Below are 22,011 nucleotides of genomic sequence, written 5' to 3'. Positions count from 1 at the left end.
TGGAAAGACAAATATTGTATTATCTTATTTATATCTGGAATCTAAAACAAAGTCAAAACCAAATAGATATAGAAAACAGATTGGTGGTTGCCAGAGGAGGGGGGTGGGAGGGTGTAGGTGAAATGGGTGAAAGTGGTCAAAAGGTTTAAACTTCACTTATAAAGTAAATAAGTCATGAGAGTGTAAGGTACAGCATGGTGGCTATAGTTAATAATACTGTATTGTGTATTTGAAAGTTGCTAAGACAGTAGATCCTAAAATTCTCATCACAAGAAAAGAAATTGTAACTATATATGGTGATGAATATTAACTAGACATATGATAGTAGTCATTTCATAATGTATACATATATCAAATCATTATGCTATAACCTGAAACTAGTATGTTACATGGCAATTATATCTCAAAAAAATTTTAAGATGACTAACAAGAGGAGAGCTAGAGCCATGTTATGCAAAAAGATCAGTTTCAAATGAATAAATAAAGCAGTATTAGATAATCCTGCTTTATTTTTATTTAAACTACTGTCATGATATTAAATTTCATGTGCATGCGCACACACACACACATTTAAAAGAGGTTAGATGTGTGCTCAAAATTCTCATATTTCAAACTTATGAAAAATCATCATTGAACAATAAGATACTGTTTTCTGATTTTTAAAAAATCTATATGACAGGGGCACCTGGGTGGCTCAGTCGTTGAGCGTCTGCCTTCGGCTCAGGTCATGATCGCAGGGTCCTGGGATCGAACCCCGCATCGGGCTCCCTGCTCCGCGGGAGGCCTGCTTCTCTCTCTCCCACCCCCCTGCTTGTGTTCCCTCTCTCGCTGTGTTTCTCTCTGTCAAATAAATAAATAAAATCTTAAAAAAAAAAAACCTATATGACAAAAACATAAAGGTTAATCCATTTTTATTTTCTTATACCACTAGCAATTGTGTTTGATGGGATCATTTTGGATTTAAAAGGATACACATGCTAACTTTTGGAAGAAATATTTCTAACTGTATTTTTAATGGTGCTAGTGCCCTGTTTCTTCCATCTGTTAAAGAACAGCTTTGCGGGCGCCTGGGTGGCTCAGATGGTTAAGCGTCTGCTTTCGGCTCAGGTCATGATCCCAGGGTCCTGGGATCGAGTCCTACATCGGGCTCTCTGCTCCTTGGGAGCCTGCTTCTCCCTCTGCCTCTCTCTCTCTCTCTGTCTCTCATGAATAAATAAATAAAATCTTTAAAAAAAAAAAAAAAAAAGAACAGCTTTGGTCACCTTTAGGGTCTTCAACTACTAATCTCTGTGTATGTTTTATTATTAATTTGCCAGAATTTTGATCTGAGGATCCTTTATTTGTTCAACTTCAAAGATTACCTCAGCAGAGGCTGAATTAATTACACTTGAATAGTTTGTTCTCCAAGGCCAGTATCTTCAAAAATACATCAGTGCTAGTAAAAAAAAAAAAAAAAAAAAAAAGTCCTTTGCATATCTTAAATTACCTGGAGATCAAAGGATAATATGAAAGAAAAACAGCAACAAAGCAAGTATTTTAGGTATATATATGAAAAAGCACCAGTAGTTTCATTATTCTTAATTTCAGCCCATAAATGTAGTTGTTTGCTTGGGTTCAATAAATTAAAACCTAAAAATGACAATGTTAATATATCCAATGTTCCTTTGTGATAGATAAATTGCTCATAATTAGAATAATGGCTACTGATATTCTCACTATCTCATTTTGATGTTTCAGAGCTGGGAAAGTTTCTGAAATCTGAAATATCCAACTTATTTATAAAAATAAGAAAGGTTATTTTTCATTACTATGATAGTTTAGACCAGACCCAGTCTTCAAACAGGTATTAGAAATCTACTGGGGCATGACATGAAAATTATAAAACCTGCAACAATATATTTTTCCCATACATTTTTTATTGTTGCAAATAATAATAATAATCACTTGTTTAAGAAGAATATACATACATCTAATTTTTTAAGAATCACATATTGGGCATTTGAGAGTCAAAATTAATTAGATGAATACTTCTCAGATTATCTGGGTGAAGGACATTTTGCTTGTTTTGTTTTAATTTCCTTTTTTTAAAAATTTTTTTAAGATTTTTTTTTTTTAATTTATTCATTTGAGACACAGAGATACAGAGAGAGAGAGAGCATGAGCAGGGGGAGAGGCAGAGGGAGAGGGAGAAGCAGGCTCCCTGCTGAGCCAGGAGCCTGATGTGGGGCTCAATCCCAGGACGCTGGGATCATGACCTGAGCTGAAGGCAGATGCTTAACCATCTGAGCCACCCAGGCGCCCCTCTAATTTCCTATTTATCATGAGCTAATATTTGGTTCTATATAGTGTTCAATGAGAGAAGTCTACTGATCACTGTAACTTGTGCTGTTTGCCTTAAACATGTAAGTAAGTACATTCAAAATGTACATTTGTGGATAGAAAAAAATATTCAAATTGAATGAACCCATTGATACTGACTACATCCAAAATTTGATTTAGGATAATACAGTATGTGATGTGATATTTTAACATGAGATTATTTAATATAATATTTTAAAAATAAAATATAACATTTGAAATATTATATGCTGAGCCTACTATAAATGAAGGTGATGACTTTTCCTTCAGAAATATCATTATTTAGCTTTAGTTTATAGCTGATAAATAAAACTATATGAGTTACTCCAAAACAAATAATCTTAAAATTTGTATGGAACCAGAAAAGACCCTGAATAGCCAGAGGAATGTTGAAAAAGAAAAGCAAAGCTGGTGGCATCACAATTCCAGACTTCAAGCTCTATTACAAAGCTGTAATCATCAAGACAGTATGGTACTGGCACAAAAACAGACACATAGATCAATGGAACAGAATAGAGAGCCCAGAAATGCACCCTCAACTTTATGGTCAACTAATCTTCGACAAAGCAGGAAAGAATGTCCAATGGAAAAAAGATAGTCTCTTCAACAAATTGTGTTGGGAAAATTGGACAGCCACATGCACAAGAATGAAACTGGACCATTTCCTTATACCACACACAAAGATAGACTCCAAATGGTTGAAAGACCTCAATGTGAGACAGGAGTCCATCAAAATCCTAAAGGAGAACACAGGCAGCAACCTCTTCGACCTCAGCCACAGCAACTTCTTCCTAGAAACATCGCCAAAAGCAAGGGAAACAAGGGCAAAATGAACTATTGGGACTTCATCAAGATAAAAAGCTTTTGCACAGCAAAAGAAACAGTCAACAAAACCAAAAGACAACTGACAGAATGGGAGAAGATATTTGCAAATGACATATCAGATAAAGGGCTAGTATCCAAAATCTATAAAGAACTTATCAAACTCAACACCCAAAGAACAAATGATCCAATCAAGAAATGGGCAGAAGACATGAACAGACATTTTTCCAAAGAAGACATCCAAATGGCCAACAGACACATGAAAAAGTGCTCAACATCATTCCGCATCAGGGAAATCCAAATCAAAACTTCAATGAGATACCACCTCACACCAGTCAGAATGGCTAAAATTAACAAGTCAGTAAACGACAGATGTTGGCAGGGATGCGGAGAAAGGGGAACCCTCCTACACTGTTGGTGGGAATACAAGGTGGTGCAGCCACTCTGGAAAACAGTATGGAGGTTCCTCAGAACGTTGAAAATAGAGCTACCATATGATCCAGCAATTGCACTACTGGATATTTACCCCAAAGATACAAATGTAGGGATCCTAAGGGATACGTGCACTCCAATGTTTATAGCAGCGATGTCCACAATAGCCAAACTATGGAAAGAGCCAAGATGTCCATCAAGAGAGGAATGGATAAAGAAGAGGTGGTATATATATACAATGGAATATTATGCAGCCATCAAAAGGAATGAAATCTTGCCATTTGCAACGACATGGATGGAACTGGAGGGTATTATGCTGAGCAAAATAAGTCAATCAGAGAAAGACATAAATCATATGACCTCACTGATATGAGGAATTCTTAATCTCAGGAAACAAAATGAGTGTTGCTGGGGTGGTGGGGGGTGGGAGGGATGGGGTGGGTGGGTGATAGACATTGGGGAGGGTATGTGCTATGGTGAGTTCTGTGAATTGTGTAAGACTGTTGAATCACAGACCTGTACCTCTGAAACAAATAATACATTATATCTTAAAAAAAAAAAAGAAGAAGAAGATAGCAGGAGGGGAAGAATAAAGGGGGGAAATCGGAAGGGGAGATGAACCATGAGAGACTATAGACTCTAAGAAACAAACTGATGGTTCTAGAGGAGAGGGGTGGGAGGATGGGTTAGCCTGGTGATGGGTATTAAGGAGGGCACGTTCTGCATGGAGCACTGGGTGTTACACGCAAACAGTGAATCATGGAACACTACATCAAAAACTAATGATGTATAGTGATTAAGAACATAAAAAAAAACTATATGATTTACTTATTTAGGATTCTTAAACTAAAATTAGGAAATTTTCAATAATGATACTTAAAAATCAAATGAGGTAAATAAGTGACACAAGTATCAATTTAATTGAAATAATTATAATTTATCACAAAAGTACTTGTCTGAATCATCTAACAAATGATATGTTCTAAATAATTTATGTATCTCCCTCCCTCCCTGTGCCTTTCCTCCTTTTGCTCAAAGGTTTATTTTCCTATTTCATTCATATAATTCCTACAAACACACCTTGTTTACACTGAATCCCAAAATATGGACTCTAACTTCTCGCCTTTCTCAAAATTCTTTCAATCTAGTTCCAAAATTTCTGAGATCCACATACTCCCTTCTCATCCTCCTATTACTCCTCCTCTTCATTTTTCTTCTCCTCTTCCTTTCCTTTCAGTTCTTAGGCTCTTCTCTCTGGGTTTAAGTGAATAGAAATTGTGGTTAGTAAACAATGAGGCATTTAAATGAGAATAGAGTTTTAAGACACCAGTTTCAAGGTCACAGAGTGGTAATTACTGAACACGTGTCCTACACTTGATCTTAGCCAAAAGGCCGAGAAGCGATGAACACGTGTCCTGAACACCTGTACTATGCACTTACAAATATTTTATTGTCTTTCACAAATATCCACAAATTAGAATCACAATGAGAATCAATTGTTGGAGATGATTGTCTTTGAAAGGAATTTAAACAGGGAAACAAACTTGAGAAGCAACTTGGCTGGATTTTTACAATGAAGCTATGTCGCTGGTTTCTAGTCCTCCAGCTTTTTTCTTCTCTCGCTCTTTAATGTAACCTGATTGTGCTGAAACTGTTAGGCAATATGCTTGAATAATTCGATTGAGATAAACATGAAAGAAAAATGCCATAATTTCAGGGATTGGACTAAACAAAGGTAAGGAATGAAAAATTTCTTGGAACTCTTCTTTTGAAATTTGGCAGGAAAAAAAAGTCACTGGATAAGAAGCAATTAAACTAAGACCACAAATGAGGAAGAGTTTTTTGGTTTTGTTTTGTTTTTTGTTTTTTTAGAAAAAGAGGGCAGAAAGGATAGTCCACTGACAAGGAATAGCAATTACTGAGGCTCCTGGAAAGGAGGAACACTGGTGTGTATCAGAGATTGAAGCCAGTGTGGCTGAAGCCCAGAGACCTAGAGATGTATGGGAGCTTGAGGAGGCTGGAGATTGAGGCTGACAGTGCGGTCCAAGCAGGGGAGAGTCCTTGAAGTTGTGAAGCAGATAATACAATGAGATATGACGTTTGAAAAATAAGCAAATCACTCCATCTAAAGTTGGGAGGACAAATTAGAGAAAGGTAATGTGTCAAAATGTAGCAGCAGGAGGCTTTGCTGTGATCCAGGAGAGGGACTGGTGGGTCTGGTGGAGAAGAAAAAATGGTGAACTTGGCGGGAGATTTATGAAAGGAAAGTTGTTAAAGCTTGGGATGATCTGGATCTAGGCTGTGAGAGGAAAAGTAATCTAAAAGATAAGTGCAAGGCTTCTGTTTGATTATTTGGATGTTGACTGTAGCATTCAGTGAGAGACGGGTATTGAAATAACAATTTTGTAATAGGCAAATAAAAATCCAAATCAAAATTTTTATTAACTAAAAAGCAAGTGTTGGAATCCAGTCTCTAATATCTTCTTAATCTTTTTTTAATGTGCAATCATGACATATCCATAATGATGCTCCAAAAAATTATACTCATCATACGTAGACAAAATAATGTTGTTCCTTTACTGTACGTGCTCATTCTACCTTTTTATTTTTTTTTACTTCAACATTTTAAAAATTAGGACACATCTAACATTAGATAAACTACATTATTATTGTAGTATTTTTTCTTTTTCTGTGTTCTTTTAATCCCAGAAAGCTGTTCTTTTTTAAGATTTATTTATTTGCGAGCCAGTGAGAGAGAGCGCGCGAGTGCCCACGTGCGAGGGTGGGGGAGGGGCATAGGGAGAAGGAAAGAGAGGAGCCCAATCTGACTCTGTGCTGAGCCCTGATTGTGGAGCCCCACATGGGGCTCAGACTCAAGATCTTGAGATCAGGACCTGAGCTGAGACCAAGAGTCAGATGCTTAACCAACTGCACCACCCAGGTGCCCCGCCCTGAAAGCTGTCTTATTAATGACATATCTTAATGAATATGGCAATTGAGAACCAAGAAAATTATTTATTCATCAACTCATTTGAATAATGAGAAGTTAGCTAGAAATCACCAAATCTATTTGGTTAGATACTGGTTCAAAGAAGAAATTTCGTAATAGTATGCCTTCATGTGAAAGAAAATGTGTTATTTTAAGCTATGATTATATCTGGGATGGTTTAAAAACTATCCATATGTTCATTATTATATGGTATGTTTGGGAACATATTTTAAAATATTTTAATAACAAGAAAATGAATCCATTTTTTTCTGCTGTTTGAACAACGTTCATTTAAAAATATTTTGTTAAGTAATATTGCCCCCAACGTGCTGAATTAACATACCTCTACTTAGATTATTAATGTAGAGGGAATTACAATGGTCAATGCCATTGTTTTCTGTGGTTGAAGCACTTTTAGTTTAATACAATTATTTTCTTTAATAAGATCAATTAATGTTTATATGGATACACTATGTGTCACACACCAGCCTAGGTCTATGCCTTATAGTAAGTCATTTAAAAAACACCATCCCTGCTTTACAGATAAGGAAACTGAGACAATGAGAAGTTAAGAAATAAACTCGTTTTTATGCAGCCCATAAGTTGCAGGATAGTAAGATATAATGAAAAGTTCCTGTTGTTGCACCTTACTTTTCAAGATATCTACTTTAGTGCCAAAGTATACTGATGGTTCTCCAAACTCAGTAATTTTCTCGCTATTCTTGGCCAGATTCCCTACTTCAACAAATCATGTCCCTCTCTCACCTGTACCTTATCTGAACCTGTGCACTGTCCATCCGTCGCTGTAGAAGACTGCCCAACAGCTGACCCTTCCTCTGGTGTTAGGAAGCACAGAATCCTACACCTCCACGCCTTCCCCTTTCAATGTAACTTCAGCTGCTTCCAGTGAAATGTCAACCTAACCCGTTTTAAAACAGGGATCCAAGACAAATATAAATAAAAGGAAGTGTCAGCTTTGCATCCACATCCTCTAGCTACTTACTATGCAGTCTTCTCTCATGCCTCGAGTGACTATCCTCTATGTATTTGCACTTCTCAAGTTTCCAGTGTTTCATTAGCCTTAGAAATTGTTTCAATCTTTCTTCCTCCAGTATTCAGCATTTATGCTAAGATTGTTTCCAAAATATATGACAAGTTTTCCTCATTTTACCCTACCTCTCTGCAGCATTTGCCTTTCTAGGTCCCTTCCTCTTTCCTGAAAGTGCATTTGTCATCTGATCTTTTCCACCTTTCCCTGCTATAACCCACGGTGTCATTGCTAATTTCTGCAATAGTTTCTTAACTATTCTCCCTTCCATTAAATGCAAGCCCTCTCTTACCAATTTGCCACAAAGCTGCCAGAGAGCACGACATAAACCACATATCTGATAGTGCCTCCTGTCTGTTTGAAAATCACCAGGATGGATATATTTTACCATTTTTAATTTAGTTTAGTTTACTATCTGCTATTGACATTTATACATTGAGAGATGAGGTCTAATTTCCTTTTCCGTGCATATAGACGGGATTGAGTAACTAACTTCTAATGAATAGCATGTGGCAAAAGGAACAGTGCATGACTTCTAAGGCTGGGTGATAAAAATGTGATGCCCATCATTGGAATTCAGCACCCACCTGTAAGGATTCTTTTTTTTTTTTATTTTTTTTTATTTTAATTTTATTTATTTATTTGAGACAGAGAGAATGAGAGAGAGAGAGCACATGAGAGGGGTGAGGGTCAGAGGGAGAAGCAGACTCCCCACTGAGCGGGGAGCCCGATGCGGGACTCGATCCAGGGACTCCAGGATCATGACCTGAGCCGAAGGCAGTCGCTTAACCAACTGAGCCACCCAGGCGCCCCTTACCTGTAAGGATTCTGATCAGAGCCCCAGCTGAGGTCTCAGTTGACAGCCAGAATCAACCGCCCAATGTGGGAGTGCAGGAGCCTTCAGATGATGCTGAGTGCTGATGCCAAGTAGGCAAAGATGAGTTGTTCCTGCCAAGCCCTGTCCAAATTGCAGATTCGTAAGAGGTAAATCTTTTTACTCTGTAAAGCCACTAAGCTTTAAAATACACACACACACACACCAGACACGCATACACACACAATGTTTAGCTTAATCCAATACTCTCTAGTGCATCCTTAGCTCAAATTATATTAAAGTCTAAAATTCCCTAGAGACAGCATGTTTATTCAGATCCCAAGGCTTTTGAAAATTCTATTCAGTTCTTTCTGGAACTCTTCCCAACCACTCCACTTCTGTGAAGCTATTATTTAGGTCTCAGTTGATGATACTTCTTCTAAGTGGCTTCTCATATCCCCCAGTTTGCATTAGAATTCCATTCTTTCTTTTACCTTAACATCATACATAATGCTATATAGATGTTGGATTAATACAGAAGTTTTCATTGCATTGCAGTTAAAATACGTAATGTAACAAAATATGATAAAGATAATGTAGCAAAATGTCTTTGTTATCTTTTTTGTAGAAGTCAACCTTAGTAACTAATACTAATTTCAAAATCATAAGTAGAAGCTGCCAATGACAAATGGAGTGATGTTAGCTCTGCTATGTTTGTGTTTCCTATCCTCTGGGGAAATTAAGTTGGTTGATGATTCCATTCATGAACTGTAATCGTATCATTTTAGACACCTAGGAAGTAGGTACAGTACCGGCATTTTATTGTTGCTTTTGAATTGTATTAAAAATAAAACATCTCGGGGCGCCTGGGTGGCTCAGTTGTTAAGTGTCTGCCTTCGACTCAGGTCATGGTCCCACGGTCCTGGGATCGAGCCCTGCATCGGGCTCCCTGCTCAGCCGGAAGCCTGCTTCTCCCTCTCCCACTCCCCCTGCTTGTGTTCCCTCTCTCGCTATCTCTCTCTCTGTCAAATAAACAAATAAAATCTTTTAAAAAAAAAAAAATAAATAAAAATAAACCATCTCCTTGAGACTCTTTGAAGTGCAGAAACTCTTCTCCTAGATTTGAGTTATGGATACAGACCTGGGTTTGTAAACTGAATCTCTACACCATTGGTCTCTTTCGTCAGTGCTTTCATTATTTTCCATCCCACCTCCACTTTGACCGCCATAGCTCTTTTCCCCATGCAGCTGTCTCCAATCACACTAGGGAGTGACCGCTCCACAGTCTTCTCTTTGCTTTCCTAGGAGTTCGTTCCCTCTGGGTATTCCTCTGGCAAATTGTTCTGCTTCCTTTAACCATGACAGATAATCCACAGGGGTCCAGGGAAGAGCTCTACATAGGGCTCCTAACATTCACAGCTGTTCTGTGAATCCCAAATTAATTGACACTATGGTTCAGCGATACTTTTTTTTCAGGTTTTTCCTCAGTAAAAAGGGATGTCAGTCATGTAATCACAACTGCATTGCAATGCAGTATTTTCTTTGGATATTCACAGAAAAACCGTAAAGAGTTTATAGTTTCATTACTACATATAAGTCCCAAGTTTTAAATTTCATATTTATGGAGTGGAAAATTATAGAAAGAATGGAAAAATAAAATGTTGAGTAAAGTTGCATATAATGAGGTTAGATTTCTGCCTAACATTTTTATTGAGAGCATTCTTCTGCTCATTGGAAATATGAAAGATTAAAGAAAACACAGTATTTTATGATAATGTTTTGTTATTTTTCTGATAAACAGTAGATCATAAGTCCAAATTGCGAGTGCATAATAATTTGTAAATCAGCCACAGTTAACACAGAGCTACCAAACTTAGAGAATGTGAAAAAACGCCTCCAAAATACTATTGGGTAGATTCTTTAGCAAGCATAACAAAAATAATATTCCAAAAATGAGTATTCTGGTCCCATCTTAAGTTTCTCTTTTTATATTTCATTCATTGGTGTTAGTCAAAAATGTGATATCTAGAAGTGATCATGTCCATACAATCAAGTCAAAATAGACTTTTCTGCATGTATTTATACACAAATACACTTTGTGTAAGACAGGAAAGGACTACAGAGGTTGCAGACACATTATTTTCTCTCTGATTTGAAATATCTCCTGAAATTATTTAAGAACTCTGAAAATACTCCTGGGAGTCTCTTGGTATTTAGGGTTTAAAATATTAATGATTAAAAATAAGCCAAAATTGGAAAATGAGATATTCTTGATATTAAAATGACCTACCTTACAAAAGGTATATTACCAAGTTTAAGCTCTTGGGGCTTCATGGAAAGATACTGAATTTTTCATGAACCTGTGCAAGATTTGTTCATTTAAATGTTGAACATATATCTGCTGATAGACCTGTGCACATTTGTTTAGAACTGAAGCTTACATATAGTTTTTGCTTTGTGTAACTATTCATTTCCAGAATAAGACAGTGCACTAGACACTAAATTGTATATAGGACTTTTTTCAGTTACAGTATTTATTAATATGGAGGCAAGTTGTGAATCAAAGTTGCCCAACTTTTCATTAGTCCTGTGTGAATGTGATGATTTAACCTGATGTACAAAGAGGTGAAGCATTATGAAGCGTTAGTCTGAGTGAAGGTTGGAGTAGTGATTCTATAGGAAGAGAAAGCAAAGTAGCTGTGTGTTTAGTGGATATTTGCCAACCCTATTAGGGCATATCTAATTTTCCACTTTAGGCTTGACTCTGGCACAACCAGCAAATGCCTTTGAATGAGTCACATCTATTTAACCTCCCTGGGAGTACTCTGAACTGATATTGAATGTCTTTTTAGCTTAAAGGTATATGTAAGTCTTAAGTACTTAATTGTGTATAACCCTGGACATACTTTATAATTTAAATTTAGTCCAGAATTCTTATTTATATAATTGAGATGTTATGATTAACTCATACGGCTTAATCATTCTCTTAAAGTTTTTGAAATATGAAATGCTAACCTTTTATTTCTTTGTATGCCAATTTTAATAATGAAAATTTGACTCACTCTTTTGAAGAATATATTTAAGAATAAAGTGATCCAAATCATGTTTTATAGGTAAATAATATTTCTAATAAAAGATAAATGTAACTTTATTTTGGAATACTTATACTTGAAAAACTGCCATACGTCATTACCAAAGCCAGGTTCATAAGTCCTTATTGAGAGAAGGTATATTGTATTCTATGGAGCACAATTAATAATCACTTAAGGAATTATGGGTTTAGCTGAAATATAGAACTTGGTTTTTACAAAAATAAAATGTTGAACCTTGAACATTTCTCTGTTTTATTTTCAAAGATTTATCCAAAATGACATAAGCATTTTGTCTTTGAAATAATGCCTGGAGAACTGAAATTACATTGTATTTTCAATATTGTCTTCAATCTATATTTCATCAGATTTTCTTCAGAAACGTGAAATGAGTTACTAAAGTAGAAGTGAAATCTCAAAGCTTACATTGTAGAATGGATTATTTTCTTCTATATTGGTTCAATTCTGTTCTTTTAATTTATTTGACTTAGGTGTCGTTCAAATTACCAGACATCAGAGCTCAATGTTACCTTTATATGGAAAATTGAACAAAATATTTTAGACTATAAAAATGTTAAGGCTGGCATTATGTCTTACTGATAAATGTATTTCTCCAGTGCCTTATACAGCATATGTCATTAATAGCCATTTATACTTGAATTAATTAGCACTGAAATATAATGACAGGTCTTTTCAATTGGACTTCAAAAATATAATTCTTCTTTAAAACATGAAATACCCCCTGTATGATTGCTATCACCAGGACGGTGACATGGGAGTTTTCTAAATTTCTCTCCTCCCATGGATGCACTGATATATACAGGTACACACTAATCAGTTCTTTCTGAGAGAAATTCAGAAAACCAGTTGAGTGATTCCTACACATCAGGTGGTTGTGAAAATACCCACCTTGAATGAAGTAGGAAAGTCTGACACACTCTCTCCATAAACTTTGCTCCCAAAACAGGACCTTACCATGGGATGATAACCCTCAAATCCCAGCTTCTCCCTAAGGAGCATAGGATTTGGATTACACATACAGTAGCTCAGCTACCATGTTTTTTCTCTAAGATCAGCAAAAAAGTAAGAAAGCCCACTCGCACCACTTATTCAACATAGCACTGGAACTGGAATTCCTAGCCAGATAAATTATGTAAGGAAGTGAAATAAATCATCCAAATCTGAAAAAAGAAGGAAAATTGTCTGTTTGCAGATGACTGATATTATATGTGGAAAGCCCTATAGGCTCCACCAAAAACTGTTAGAATGAATAGATAAATTCAGGAAAGTTGCAGGATACAGAATCAAAATAAAAAAATCAGTTGCATTTATTTTTGTTATTAATGTAACAGACCATTGGAAAGAGAATTAAGAAAACAATCCCATTTTAATAGCATCATAAGGAATCAAATATTTAGGAATGAATTTAACCAAGGAAATGATAGATATGTACACTGAAAACTGATGAAACAAATTAAAAAGGACACAAATAAGTGGAAAGATACTCCATGCTTATGAAGAACTAATATTGTTAAAATGTCCATACTACCCAACAGAGCCTACAGATTCAATGCATTCCCTATCAAAATTTCTATGGCTTTTTTTCACAGAAATAGAGCAATCATAAAATTTGTATGGAATCATAAAAGATCCCACATAGCCAAATTAATCTTGAGAAAGAACAAAGCTGGAGACATCACAGTTCAAACTGTATTACAAAGCTACTATAATCAAAATTATAATGTATTTGCATGAAACCATCAAACACATAAAATCATAGATGAATGTAACAGAATAGAAGGCCCAGAATTAAACCTGTGCATATATGGTCAATTAATATTCAATGAAGTTGCCAGGAATATGCAACGGGGAAAGAATATTCTCTTCAATAAATGGTGTTGGAAAAACTGGATAGCCATATACACAAAAGAATGAAACTGGGCCCCCATCTTACACAATATACAATAATTAACTCAAAATAGATTAAAGAATTAAATATGAGATGTGAAACCGTAACATTCCTAGAAGAAAACCTAAAGATAATCTCCTTGAAAATAATCTTGCCGATTAACTTTTTGGATTTGACACCAAAAACAAAGGAAAAGAAACAAAAATAAACAAATAAAAATAAAAGTTTGATCATATCAAACTAAAAGACTTCTGCACAGCAAGGGAAGTCATCATCAACAACAACAAAAATAATTTATTTAGATTATGTAGTAGGAGGGTGGTGAATCTGGACAATTTCCTTGGTATACAGTTACAATTTATCTATACACTTGCTAATGCACACCTATAACTGGGGTTTGGGCCAGATCCCACTGGATAGCCCCCAGAACAAAAGATTCCCTCCATTCTCAGATATATATATATAAAATAGTTTTACCTCAGGAGCTCAAGAAATGATACATATTTAATTGTAGCTTTCGTGAATATTGTGCCCTATAAGAAGGAAGTCTTTTAAGAGAGAAAATCTTTTGGAGTACCACCATCACGAAATAAAATAAAGACAAGTAAATCTAAGAGCATTATAAGGGATTATAGACACCAGACTACTGAAAGAAAAAAAAAAAAAATAGGAAGATAAGTCAGAACTAAAACTTGTAGCAGTAAGTCAGAGGAGACAAGACTGAAGAGAAAAGGAGAAATACTTGACTTTATCAAATCTAGTAGCTTGGTAGGAGGGTCCTACAGAGTTGGTGCTCAGCTGCCTGGGCAAAGAGCTTTTCCTGAAAGACTGGTCTCGAGTCTCAGAGGGCATGATAAGATGATAACGGCTGGTTCAGATGGAGCTAAGAAAAGCTGGAGCCTAGCACCACCTATCATTGCTTGGGATATACTGCGTGTGGTGTAAGGAAAATAAGGAAGACGTTCAAAATTTTACCCTTTTCCAAAGCCCTCTAACTGCTCCCAATCATCATTGGCTAGAAAGGCAGCTGGCAAGAGTCAGGAAATGAGGTTTACTACAGATCCATGATCCTGACACCACAGGATAGACTATGGAAGAGTGAATATAGAGGTGAGAGATTAGGGTATGGGCACCTTCATTTTCTACTCTTTTGGCAGGACTATATTAAATTAAATGATCAGAAAGCTGAGTGCCTGAAATGTATTAGCTCTGCCCCTTGCTAAAATGCCTGCAGAGTTATGATTTAATATTTAGCCTCAAATGAAAAGCAATGAAAGAAGTAGAAGTGGCATTTTAGAATAAATGAAAATACATGCATACATATCTAAGAATCCATGTATAAATATAATTTGGTAAAATAATTATTTAATGGTATTTAATAAATATCTTTATAAATGTTGGAATAATTTCGTAATTTTTCTTATTTGAGCACTCACTATATACTCTTTAAAACATCCCTACTAATTGACTACTATTTAATACAGACATAGGAAAGTGTTGATTAAGAGTATGATAGAGAATTTGATACAAATACATAGAAGTAAAACATATAATGAATGTCAGTGGTGGTACTTTTAGAGCTTATTATAGAAACAACATTGATTGTTTTAAAAAATTAGATGAGAAAATATTAGTAAAGATATTATCACTATACCTATACCTATAAATGATGGTAATAACTATGGATAAAACTTTTTGCATATAATGTAAATATAATGCAAATTTATAATGACCCATGAAAAAGAATCTGCATATTTCACACTTAATTTTAAGAAATTAAATACACAATTTAAGCAAAAGTTCTTTATTTGTTTCTTTATTGTAATTCAAAGGCTGTAAATTTGGTTTGAATTAATTTAAGCTATTTAGAATGCATATTTTTAGATATTTATCAATAATATTTTAATTTAACCCTCTTGTAGCCATGGTGACAAGTAAGCTGGAGTTTTTGTGTTAATAGTGAGTCTTGTAATTGTTCTGATACAAAACAATTTTAACAGGAAGGTCTTTACTCTTCCACTATGATTTAGTTGTAGCACAACAAACTATGAACTATTAGAAAAAAATAGAAACATTACATAAAACACATTTTTAAAAAACTATTTTTAAAAAATAGTAATTACCAAAGTATAGACCATAAAGATATGTATGGCAAGGTTAGATTGTATAATCTAATTTCAGAATAACGCAGTAATTCAAACGTGTGACACCAAACCATTATAGAACTGCTCTTTAATTTAGCCATTAATTCCAACATGTGGGCCCTGATGACAGAAATTTAATTTAAAGTAGTTTTAAATCTTGAATTTGAAATTGTGCTGAGTTGGAATAAAGTTGTTATTTTAATATCAAATAGGAGTTTAGTTTTGTAAATGTGGTTTTGTGGGAAAATGTATTTGTAGGTCATCAATAATCTAAATATAAAAGGTATTTATAATAAATATATATGTTAACATTTTCAAACAGGAGCTTTCTAATGTTCTAAATTGCAGCCCACAATAAAAAAAAAAAAAAAAAAAAAGCAGTTTTGCTTTGTGTGTATACAATTTAAAAAAGAATATGTGAAATAATATTTACTCTTCCAAGATCAAACTGTTTCGGAAATGTCTGTTCTATTCTAGTCCAGTGTAGTCTAGTGTAGTCTACACTATTGTGTTCTATTCTTTCCATCCTCCAGTTATTCCTCCTCCTCCTCTTTTTCCTCCCCCTCCTCCCTACTACTTCCTCTCCTTTCCTTCTGTTTTTATTCTTCTTTGTTGATCATAACCTATGATATGAAAAATTACTGCTCTAGGTATAGGTTAACAATAATTACCTTAGTAATGTTATTAGTTCATTTTCTTGACCATAATGATACCAATTCTGCTTAATCTTTTAAGTGAATTGGGGGAAGGATTTTATGGTTGTTTCTTTGTTTATGGCTTCCATGTTTTGAATTGTCTTCTTGTTTATCACAGACCTGGTAACCATTGCTTTATCATTTTTGTGTCACATAATTACATGACAATTATATTGCATTATTTTTCTCGTGCTCATTTCTGTGTATGTGAAGGTGATAAAGGTGAAAACAATCATTATTCAGTTGTATAAACACAGTAGGGTATCAAAAATCATATTAAAAAATCATTGTGTATCATTTTCATAAGTATCTAAGTAGTTCAGAAAGAGTCGATGGAGGTGACTCCAGAGTTAAGAAATCCTAAACTGGTATTTGAATTTCTAAGAGTAAATGAATTCCCTTGAAATTTATGTATGCCTCTGTCTATAATGATGGGAAGTAATTTTTTTTTTTTTTTTGAGATTTATTTATTTATTCGAGAAAGAGAGAGAGACAGCACGCAGGGAGGGGCAGAGGGACAGGGAGAGAAGCAGACTGCTAAGCGTGGAGCTCTATCTGGGAATTGATCCCACCACCCAGGATCACGACCCAAGCTGAAATCCAAGAGTCGGGCACTTAACGGACTGAGCCACCCAGGTGCCACTGATGGGAAGTAATTTTTAAGGAATTCTTTTAAATAGGTATATGCGGGCGCCTGGGTGGCTCAGTTGGTTAAGCGACTGCCTTCGGCTCAGGTCATGATCCTGGAGTCCCTGGATCGAGTCCCGCATCGGGCTCCCTGCTCGGCAGGGAGTCTGCTTCTCCCTCTGACCCTCCCCCCTCTCATGTGCTTGCTCTCTCATTCTCTCTCTCTCAAGTAAATAAATAAAAAAATTTTTAAAAAAAAAAAAAAATAAATAAATAAATAAATAAATAAATAAATAGGTATATGCTACCATATTTCTTTTTTTTTAATTTTTATTTCTTTTTTTATTTTTTTATTCTAGTATAATTAATATACAGTGTTATATTAGTTTCAGGTGTACCAATATAATGATTCAATAATTCTGTACATTTCTCAGTGCTTATCAAGATAAATGTACTCTTAATCCACTTTGTCTATTTCATCTACCCCCCCCCATCCACCTCTCTTCTGGATCCACCAGTTTGTTCTCTGTATTTTGAATATGTTTTTTTGTTTGTCTCTTTTTCTTTGTTTGTTTCTTAAATTCCACATATGAGCAAAATCATATGGAATTTGTCTTTCTCTCACTTATTTCACTCAGTCTCATACCCTCCAGTTTCATCCATGTTGTCATCAGTAGCAAGATTTCATTCTTTATTGTGGCTGAGTAATATTCCAGTGTGTGTGTGTGTGTGTGTGTGTGTGTGTGTGTGTGTGTGTACACACCTATCCGGTCATCTAACAATAGACATTTAGGTTGCTTCCATAATTTGGCTATTGTAAATAATGCTGTAAATAAACATAGGGATGCATGTATCTTTTCAAATTAGTGTTTTCATTTTCTCTGGGTAAATACCTAGTAGTGGAATTAGGGGATCATGTGATAATTCTATTTTTAATTTTTGGAGGAACACCTGTACTGTTTTACACAGTGGCTGCACCAGCTTTCATTCCCACCAATTGGGCACAAGGGTTCCTTTTTCTCCACATCCTTGTCAACACTTGTATTTCTTGTGTTTTTGATTTTAGCTGTTCCGACAGGTATAAAGTGGTATCTCATTGTGGTTTTAATTTGTCTAACTGATGATTAGTGATGTTGAACATCTTTTCATGTATCTGTTGGCCATCTGTATGTCTTCTTTGGAAAAATGTCTATTCAACTCCTCTGTCCATTTTTAATCAGATGATGATTATTATTATTATTTTGGTGTTATGTAAGTTCTTTATATATTTAGAATATTAATGCTTTATTGGATATATCATTTGCAAATATCTTCTATTCAGTAAGAATGTTGTCTTTTTGTTTTGCTGATTTGTCTTTAACTGTGCAAAAGCTTTTTATTTTGGTGTAGGCCCAATAATTTAATTTTGCTTTTATTTTCCTTACCAGAGGAGGTAGAGCTAAGAAAACTGTTTCTATGGCTGATGCCAAAGAAATTACTGCTTATGGTTTATTCTTGGAATTTTATGGTTTCTGGTCTCATATTTAGGTCTTTAATCCACTTTGAGTTTATTTTTGCATATGGTGTAAGAAAGTGGTCCAGTTTCATTCTTTTGCACTTAGCTGGTTAATTTTCCCAACACTATTTATTGAAGAAACTGTCTTTTTTCCCATTGTATATTCTTGTTTCCTTTGTTGTAGATTAAATGACCATAAAAGTGTGGGTTTATTTTTAGATCCTCTATTCTGTTCTATTTATTTATGTGTCTATTTTTGTGCTAGAACCATATTGTTTTGATTACTACAGGTTTGTAGTATATCTTGAAAAATGGGATTGTGATACCTCCAGCTTTGCTTTTCATTTTCAAAATTAATTTATTTATTCAGGGTCTTTTGTGGTTCCATACAAATTTAAGATTTTTTTTTCTAGTTTTGTGAAAAATGTTGTTGGTATTTTGATAGGGATTGCATTAAATTTATACATTGCTCTGGATAGTATGGACATTTAAAAAATATTGGTTCTTCCAATCCATGAGCATGGAATATCTTTCTATTTGTTTGTGTCATCTTCAATTTCTTTCATCAATGTTTTATAGTTTCCAGAGTACCAATTTTTTACATCCTGGGGTAAGTTTTTTTCTTGGGTATTTTATTCCTTTTGGTGTAATTGTAAATGGGACCATTTTCTTAATTTCTCTTTCTACTACTTCATTTTTAGTGTATAGAAATGCAACTGGTTTGTGTATATTAATTTTGTGTCCTGCAACTTAACTGAATTCATTTATCAGTTCTAGTAGTTTTTGGTGGAGTCTTTACAATTTTCTGTTTAGAGTATTATGTTATCTGCAAATAGTGAAATTTTGCTTCTTCCTTATCAATTTGGATGTCTTTTTCTTTTTCTTTTTCTTGTCTGATTGCTGTGGCTAGGACTTCCAGTACTATATTAAATAAAAGTGGTGAAAGTAGATATCCTTGTTTTTTCTTGATCTTAGAGAAAAAGCTTTCAGTGTTTCACCATTGATTATAATATTAGCTATGGGTTTTTCACATCTGGCCTTTATTACGTTGAGGTATGTTCCCTTGAAACCTACTTTGTTGAGAGTTTTTAATCATGAATGGATATTATACTTTGTCAAATGCTTTTTTGTCTATTGAGATGATTATATGTTTTTTTATCCTTTCTTTTGTTAATGTGATGTATCACATGGATTAATGTGCAAGTACTGAACGACCTTTCCATCCCTGGAATAAATCCCACTTGATCATGCTGAAGAATTTTTTGTTAAATATATTTTTGGATTTGATTTGCTAGTATTTTGTTGAAGATTTTTGCATCATATTTATCAGAGATGTTGGCCTGTAGTTTTGTTTGTTTGTTTTATTTTTTTGTAGTATTTTTTATCATTGTTGTTATTATTATTATTATTATGTTCAATCTTTACTTGGTTTTGGTGTCAGAGTAATGCTGACCTTGTAGAATGAATTTGGAAGCTTTCCTTCCTCTTCTATTTTTAAAAATAGTTTGAGAATAATAGATATTAACTCTTCTTAAATGTTTGGTAGAATTTACCTGTAAAGCCATCTGGTCCTGGATTTTTATTTGATGGGAGTTTTTTGTTTTTTTGTTGGTTTATTTATTACTGGTTCAATTTTATTGCTGGTAATTGGTCTGTTCAATTCTTTTTTTTTTTTTTTCTCTTTCTTTCTTTTGTTTTGTTTTGTTTTGTTTTTGTTTTTTTCCTTTCTGATTTGGTTTTGGAAGGTTATGTTTCTAAGAATTTATCCATTTCTTCCAGGTTTCTAATTGGTTGGCATATAATTTTTCATAATATTCTCTTATAATCCTTCGTATTTCTGTGGCATTGGTTATTATTTCTCCTCCTTCATTTTTGATTTTATTTTTTTGAATCCTCTCTCTCTCTTTTTATGAGTTTGACTAAAATATTTATCAACTTTGTTGATTTTTTCAAAGAAGTAGCTCCTGGATTCAATGATCTGTTCTATTGTTTTGTTTTGTTTTTTCTTTTTTGTCTCTATTAATGTATTTCTTTTCTAATCTTTATGATTTCCTTTCTTCTAGTAGCTTTGAGTTTGTTTTTATTTTTCTAGCCCTTTTAGGTGTAAGATTAGATTGTTTATTTGAGATTTTTCTTGTTTCTTGAAGTAGGCCTATATTGCTATAGTCTTCCAACTTGGAACAGTTTTTGCTACAACCCAAAGATTTTGGACTATTGTATTTTCATTTTCATTTGTCTCCATGTGTTTTTTTTTTTATTTCCTCTTTGATTTCATGGTTGTCCTATTCATTGTTTAGTAGCATGTTATTTAGCCTCCATGCATTTGTGTTCTTTCCAGATTATTTTTTGTGATTGATTTCTAGTTTCATACTGTGTTGGTTGAAAAAGATGCATGCTATGATTTCAATCTTTTTGAATTTATTGAAACTTGTTTTATGGCCTAACATGCTCTATTCTGAATAAAGTTCCATGTGCACTTGAAAAGAATGTGTATCACACTGCTTTTGAGTGGAATGTTCTGAATATATTTGTTAGGTCCATCTGGTCTAGTGTGTCATTCAAAGCCACTATTTCTTTGTTGATTTTCTCTCTGGATGATCTATCTTTTGATGGAACCGGGGTGTTAAAATTCCCTACTATTATCGTATTAATGTCAGTTGCTTCATTTATGTTTGTTAATAATTGCTTTATGTATTTAGGTGCTCCCAAGTTGAGTGCATAAATATTCGGTTATCATATCCTCTTGTTGGATTGCTCCTTTTATCATTACGTAGTGTTCTTTTTTTGCCTCTTGTTACAGTCTTTGTTTTAAAGTCTATTTTGTCCAATATAATTATTGCTACCCTGGCTTTCTTTTCATTTCCATTTGACATGCTACAATATTTCATATTAAGGAAGATAATATATTGATTGTGAGAAGCAATATTGGGATGGATATTCTTCTGCAAATGTTGTCCAAAGAACTAGAATCATATTAATTGACCTGAATCCTAAATTTTTGGTTAAAGTAAAAAGGACATGAAAAAATGAACAAAATGTTTTATTCTGCCCTGGTACTCTGTGCATCTAATGTCTGTTAGCGTGGCACTCTAATAATGGATTATTCACTTCCTAATACAGGAAGTTCAATTTACCTTGAAATTATAACTATGCTGGCAGTTCTCTCTCTATAAATATATATAGAGAGTGCCATGTTCTCTGTTTCAAAATGGGCAAGATAATCATAAAAGTGCAATTAAATGAAAATATATGCAATAGGGCTCTTACTATTATATTGTATTCTAAGAATTTTGGATTCCATGCAAAATATATGTTCCTCCTGGCACATCTTGGTTTGTTATGCTTATATTCACTTTTAAAATTAGCAAAAGTCTCCTTTCACACCTATTGGATAAAAAAGTTTTTAATTACGTGCCTTACATTAGCACTGGCAAGATAATCTTCCCATTGCCTTTTTTTTCCTTCCCACAGTCTTCCCCCTTTTCAAAGTAGTTCTTTTAGTAAGGTCTACCAGAGCTCCACCTGCTTCATTATTGTCTCCTTTTAGGGGCTCAAAATGCTCTCGTGGATTTTGTTTACACTGAGAATT

At 34.3% G+C, this 22,011-nt stretch overlaps 1 protein-coding gene across 5 annotated transcripts in view; it reads left to right on the top strand.

The window, feature by feature from the left end:
- Positions 1-22,011, top strand: part of CDH12 (cadherin 12) — a 1,003,710-nt gene that overhangs the window by 586,902 nt on the left and 394,797 nt on the right. The window lies entirely within an intron of this gene.

Source organism: Phoca vitulina, unplaced genomic scaffold (genome assembly GCF_004348235.1).
Source record: "Phoca vitulina isolate PV1807 unplaced genomic scaffold, GSC_HSeal_1.0 scaffold17, whole genome shotgun sequence".
Taxonomy (NCBI): Eukaryota; Metazoa; Chordata; class Mammalia; order Carnivora; family Phocidae; genus Phoca; species Phoca vitulina.
This window is presented reverse-complemented; position numbering and strand designations above follow the sequence as displayed.